This window comes from Gracilinanus agilis, chromosome 4, assembly GCF_016433145.1.
Source record: "Gracilinanus agilis isolate LMUSP501 chromosome 4, AgileGrace, whole genome shotgun sequence".
NCBI lineage: Eukaryota > Metazoa > Chordata > Mammalia > Didelphimorphia > Didelphidae > Gracilinanus > Gracilinanus agilis.
In genome coordinates, this window is record NC_058133.1 from 329,849,754 (window position 1) to 329,857,089 (window position 7,336).

The 7,336-nt window shown below is 35.1% G+C and overlaps 1 pseudogene; it reads left to right on the forward strand.

The window, feature by feature from the left end:
- The first annotated feature begins 2,407 nt into the window (after nucleotides 1–2,407).
- LOC123246515 lies at nucleotides 2,408–4,701 on the forward strand (annotated as a pseudogene).
- The last annotated feature ends 2,635 nt before the right edge of the window (nucleotides 4,702–7,336 follow it).

The window sequence follows — 7,336 nt, forward strand, 5'->3', positions numbered from 1 at the left end:
AAAAGAACATTGTACACAGAGACTGATATACTGTGGTAAAATAGAATGTAATAGACCTATGAACCAGCAGCAATACAAAAACCCAGGACAATTCTGAGGGATTTATGGTAAAGAACGCTACCCACATCCAGAGGAAGGACTGCAGGAGAGGAAACATATAAGAAAAACAGTTGCTTGAACGCATGGGCTGGGGTGGACATGATTGAGGATGTGGACTCGAAACTACCACACCAATGCAACTACCAACAATTTGGAAATAGGTCTTGATCAAGGACACATGATAAAACCAGTGGAAATGTGTGTCGGCCATGAGTGGGGGGGAATGTGGGGTGTGAAGGGGAAAGTAGGAGCATGAATCATGTAACCATGTTAAAAATGAATATTAATAAATATTTAAAATAAAAAAAAATAAAAAAATAAAAAGAAACTGCACTGCATCTGGTTATAATAATCAGTCTTGATCCATCAGAAGGATGAAAAATGTACCCTCTTCTTTGCTTTAGAGGTGTAGAGAACCGTGAATACATAATATTGCACATGGCGGGCATGTACATAGATTGGTTGGTTTTGCTTAACTGTGCTGTTGCAGTGATTGTTAGGGTTACTGTGTTACAAGGAAAGATTCGTTGAATGAATGGAACAGCAAGTGGCATATTGAGAAATAATGGCAAGGTTATAAAAAAGGCACCAATAACAGGTTAATTATAAAATATCACCTTCAAAAAAAATCTCTATCCATTGATTGGAGAAAGGCCAAACAAATTGTGGTACATGTTGGTGATGGAATATTATTGTGCTATAAGAAATGATAAGCAAGATGATTTCAGAAAAAGCTGGAAAGATCTGCAGGAACTGATGCAAAATGAAATAAACAGAACTGGGAGAATGTACATAATAACAGCAATATGTTATGATAATCATCTGTGAAAACTTGGCTACTTTCAGCAATGCAATGATCTGGAACAATCCTGAAAGACTTAAATTGAAGAATGCTATCCACCGTCAGAGAAAGAACTATTGGAGTCATCTTTCACATCAGTGTATTTTTATTTTATTTTGGGGTTTTGGTTTTGCATAACTTTGCTCTTACAAAAGTGGCCAAAAGGAAGTATGTTGTGCATGACAATAAAAATTAAATTAAATTTTTAGGGAGTACCTTGATGACTTATTCAATTTCTTTTTCTGAGATGGGATTATTTAAGTATTTGATTTCCTCTTTTGTTGATCTAAGCAATTTATATTTTTATAACTATTTGCCCAGTTCACCTAGGTTGTCATATTTATTGCCATATAATTGGGCAAAATACCTCTTAATAATTGCCTTAATTTCCTCTTCATTAGAGGTAATTTTTTTGATACTGTTAATTTGATTCTCTTCTTTTCTTTCTTTATTAGATTAACCAGTACTTTATTTTATTTGTTTTAATTTTTTAAAAGAATGGAAATTTTAAAAAATCTGTATCACTGCATCCTCTATTAGATTTGTTAAAGGCCAATTCTATTGCCTTGGACTGTTTTTGGCAGTGGTCAGTAGGACACTTGGCAAGCTGAAGTCCATTGAATAAATAGGCATTCAAAGAGATAAAAAGGATATTTCTTGAAGCCTGGCAAGCATATGAACTTTGGGAGAAATCCACTAGAAAGAAGTTGTATTAATGGAGAAGATAATTCTTAACATTAATCATAAAGATACAAAGCACAAAAATCATTCCTTCAAAGTGTGAGAAAAGAGAGCCTCAGTGTGTCTAAAGAAAGATCTACTAGAATTAAAGCTTTATTATGTAAGTCACCAATTAAAAGAAAAACGGTATCCCAGACTCACATAGTGACTTCAGGCAGTCATTGAGAGAATGTTAAAGTGTCAAACATGATCTGGTAGTGTTTATGCTTTCTAAAGGGTAATCTAGACAGTTATTTCTGATTTAGTATTTATAAGTAAAATGTTACATATTAGCTGAGAATTATTTGTCATAAGGATACAAGTTTAGAGACCTTATTCTAATGCAAACAAAATATGCATTAACATAATATCAATGTTATTTGAATGTGAATACTTAATAATACAAAGTCTCTAAACAAGGAGGGGGATCACTAAACAAATGGTTAGAGGATCTTATTACCTTCTCAAAACAAATGGCTTTTGGTTTATGTCAGTGAAGAGAGAGGAAGCATGTATTCCCTGTTACAATTAAGATTCTCTGAAGAATATATCTTAATTTATAATTATTTGTTAAATAATAAAAAGCAGGCTAGATAAAGAAAAGGCATTAGCTACTTGTGGCCTGTCATTCCCTTAGCAGCCTCCTCCCCACCAATTCTGAACCCGACTTCTGGTGCTCCCCTCAGCTAGGCTCAAGCCAGACTGCATGAACTGATGCTCCCCTATCCAGTTCTAAGACTCAGAGAAATGTGGCTCAAAGACTCAGAAGTAAATGCCAACCCTCTTGACATGAGTAATACTATATCTTTTTTCTCTATATTATTTTTTCTTCTAAGGAGACAGCTAGGTGGCTCAGTGAATAGAGTTCTGGGTCTGGACTTTAAAAGACCTGAGTTCAAATGTGACCTCAGATGCTTCCTAGCTATATGATCTTGGATAAGTTACTTATTCCCTGATTGCCTGATAAAAGGATCCACTTGAGAAGGAAATGGCAAAACATTCCAATATCCTTTCCAAGAAAACCCCATGGTCCACATCATAAACAGTCAGATACAACTGAATGACTGAACAAACAAATTCTTCTTGTTGTTTTTAAACTAGTTTTTATCTTAATGTTGATAATTCTGGCTATATACAGTCAGCTGGCTCTACCCATTAAGAGTAAGTATTTTCTTGTCAAAATATAATGACCAATATAATGACCAAGGAAAGAGGACCTATGTCACCTTAACCAACACAGCATGCTTTCTCAGTAATGCTGCAAAGAATCAAGTTACAATGAACTCCATTAACACAGCTTTTATCCCAATCATCTGACTGGTAGCAGATTTGATAATGTAGTTGTGCAGTCAGACTTGAACATTGGTCTTTCATGATGGTGAATGCCTCAGGCAGACCTAAGGTCCAAGCAGAGTACAAAGGGGAGACCAAAAGTTTCTATCCAGAAGAAGTAGTTTCTATGGACTTGGTCAAGAAGGAAGAAATTACTGAAGCTTACCTTGGGAAGACTGTCACGAATGCTGTCATCACCGGATCATCCTATCAATGATTCCCAGCATCAGGCTACCAAAGATGCCGTAAAAATTGCTGGTCTCGATGTCCTCTGAATCATCAATAAATCGACTGCTGCTACTATCATTTATAGCTCAGACAAAAAAACAACAACAACAAAAAAAAAACACAAAAAACAAGAGAAATGTGTTGAATCTTTGAGTTGGTTGTGGTACTTTTGATTTCTCCATTCTTACCATTGAAGATGACATCTTTGAAGTCAAGTCTACAGCTTGGGACACTTGTGTGGGTGGAGAGGACTTTGGCAATCACATGGTCAACCATTTTGTTGCTGAGTTCAAGTTAAAGCACAAGAAGAAAATCAGTGAGAACAAGAGGACAGTCTACCATATGCATATCATTTGTGAACATGTAAAGCACACCCTCTCTTCTAGTATCCAGGTCAGTATTGAGACTAATTCCCTCTATGAAGGTATTGACTTCTTTATCTCTATCACCCAGGCCCATTTTGAAGAGCTGAATGCTGATTTCTTCTGTGGCACAATGGACCCTCTGGGAAAGACACTAAGAGGCACCAAGCTCTATAAATCATGGATTTATGACATTGTCCTGGTGGGCGGTTCCACTTGGATCCCGCAAATCCAGAAATATCTGCAGGACTTCTTTAGTGGCAACAAGCTCAACAAGAACATCAGTCCTGATAAGGCTATTACCTATGATGCAGCTGTCCTGGCTATCATCTTGTCTGGAGATAAATCTGAGAATGTACAGGACTTGCTGCTGTTTGATGTTACTCATCTTTCCCTTGGAAATGAAACTGTTGAAGAAGTTATGACAGTTCTTATGAAATGCAATACTACACCTCCCAAAAAGCAGAGTTCTTACTACCTATTTGGAGAGTGTATTGTACTTATTTAGGTTTCTAAAAGTGGGAGAGCAATGACAAAGGATAACAGACTGTTTGGCAAGGTTGAGCTCTCAGCTTAATAACTATGGGGTTAAAGACTTCCAATTCTTTCTTCTGATGCTCAAATTGTTCCCCCAGGGATGTTCCTCAGACTGAAGTAACATTTGACATTGATGCAAATGGCATTCTTGGTCTTCCATAGATAAGAGCCTCTACCAACAATGAGAATAGGATCATCATCACCAATGACAAAGGTTGTCTGAGCAAAGAAGACTATGAACATTATGGTCCAGGAGACTGAGAAATACAAGGCTGAATAAGCAGAGAGACAGAATACTCTTTAGTATTCATGCATTCACATGAAGGCTACCTTAGAGGATAAGAAACTCCAAGATAAAATTGGTGTTGAAGACAAACAGATCCTTGACAAATGTAATGAAATAATTAACTGGCTGGATAAGAACCAGATTGCTGAGAAGAATGTGAACATCAACAGAAAAAATTAAAGAAGGTCTGCAACTCCATCATTACTAAGCTGTACCAAAATGCAAGGGACATGCCAGGAGGAATGTCTGGTGAATTCCCAGGGGAAGGAGCAGTCTCATTTAGAGGTGATTCTTGAGAAACCACCATTGCACAGAGCAAATAAATGCACCAGAAGAAAAAGCATTCCATACAGCTTTCCAAAAACTAAAGGACTCAAATTAGTATCCAGGGAAGTTTAAAAGTAACATTTAAGCTAAATGTGTAAATTTTGGCATTCTGAGTGCTTGAATGTGTACAGAGTGAGAGAAGTGACCAGTATTGTATTTTATCAGTACTATAAATAAGTAGAAATGCAGAAGTGCAATTGTTGTCCAGGAGAATAAAATCTATTTAAAACTGACACAAAATATATAAACTATAATATAATGTTGTTATTTTTAAAGATAACTATTTCAACTTTGTCTTTTTCAATTTTCCCACATTTTAGATGGCATCAAAATTGGTACATATCCAACCTCTTAGGAATGTATGAAGGAATGGAACTAAGAAAGAATTTTTGTTTCATTCTATAGGAAAAAAAAGCTGTAATAGAGTTCTATGCACTGCTCTTATTGGCCAATCACAGGATTCCTTTATAGCCGAGATAGTAACACTTCATTTAATAAATAATAGTGTTATTCTTTTAATAAGAAATCAGCACTGCAAGAATTATCCAAATAAGGATGTACATAAGACTATACTCACTGGTAGAGGCAATGCTTAATTAGTTTTATGCCTCCATCATTAAAATTGGTGAGAGAGTTTGGGAGAGGAAAGACATTGCTTCTGACTTCAAAAGAGGACATGCATGGTTTCAGACTTTCTTTAAAGAGAGACCTCAGGAGAGAAGAGTCTTTAGGAAATAATAGATATGTAGCGGAACCATACTAATATTGAGTCTTGGTCTACACCTATACCCTATATATTTATTTGGGGTGGCACTATTTAGGTAATTATTTGGGAAGAGTTTTGGTCACTTTAATTTCACTCATTTAATAAGCATTTTATCAAGTACTTGCTGTGAACTTAATAGGATACTTGGCATTTTTAAAATCCATAAGAAGCAAAAGATGTAGTTGTTCCTATCAGTGAAGATCTCATGATCTGTGGTAGAAAGAGGAATTATATGCACTTATGAAGAACAATACTTGATATTTATTAAGGATCTTAAAGTTGGTAAAGCATTTTAAAAGCATTTCATTTGATCCAAAAAAATCCCTATTAGTGCTAGAGTAATTATTAGTCACTTTTGACAACTGAGGGCTGAGAGGTTCAGTGACTTGGCAAGGGTCACTTGGTCTATGAATTGGAAATGGGATTAGAACCCATGTCTTCTCAACTCAAAGCCCCCATCCTCTGTCTGCTACACCATATCAACTAAAGAGCAATTCATATACCAATGTCTAAGTTCTCCATGATGTGGTCATGACTGTGCTTAAGTTAACAAGAATAAACTGAATGTGAGGACATTAGTCAGAGGAGTCATCTTAGAGAAGCCAAATTAGGAATTAGAACTTGAAATAAAGTATTGAAATGGATGGGAGGGAAAGAGACAGACAGAGAAACACAGACACATAGGGGGAGAACCAGAGACAGGGATACAGAGACAGACAGAGACAGAGACAGAGAGGAATAGGGAATAAAGAAAATGGAACATTTTGGTTAAGGAGAATGATTTGAGCAAAGATGTCAGCACTAATAAATGTGTTTAGAAACTCACAATCTGATTGACTTAGCTAAAATGAAGAGTGGAGAGATGAAACTAAAAAAGATTAGGTAAACACAATCATTAAACATCTTTTAATTTTTTATTTTTCTTTGTTAAAATTTTTATTAAATATCCATCTTCTCTTCCCCTACCATAGAGAAAGCAAGTAAAAAAACTGTTATAAATATGTACGGTAAAACAGAAAATATTCCCACAATGACATTGGCAAAATGAAAATGAAGTGAAAAATATCTCAATCTTCACTAAGTCCATTAACTTTCTGTCAGGAAATGGGTAGCCCTTTTTCATTGTGAGTCCTCTGGAATTGTGGGTGGTCACTATGTTGACTAGAGTTCCTAAGACTTCCATGACTGACTTTTTAAATTGAATTTTAAAAACCCTTTTAAACTAATATAATAATATTGTAATATTATTATATATTATAATATTATAATATAATAATAAAATGATATTGAGAAAATTAAACCTGAATCATCTGGTCACATTAGAGTTTGTTGTAGGTTAACATACTCACCCACAAAATCAAAATGTATGCTTTTCTCAATACAGCTATCTATTAAAATCAAGTCCAGATTCAAGTAAAGATTGGTCATATCTTTGAGTTCTGATGTATGTAGAATTACAAAAGCATATCACTTTGGCTAAGATGAAAAAAACAAAAAATGACAAATGAAGATACCACTACTGACTGAGCTTACACCCCAATGATATCAAAGAAAGAAAGAAAGGATGCATATGAATGAACACACTTATAGCAATTCTTTTCATGATGATAAAGATTTTAAAACTATGGGAATACTCATCACTAGGGAATGACTAAACAGTTTATTATATATGAGTAATGCAATGAAGTACTATTGTGCTGTAAGAACAATGAAAGGGATATTTTCAGAAAAACTTTGGGAAATTTATGTGAACTGATACAAAGTGAAGTGAGCAGAACCAGAGAAAATCAGAGTACACCAATAGGATGACACCAATAATATAAAGATAATTGACTTTG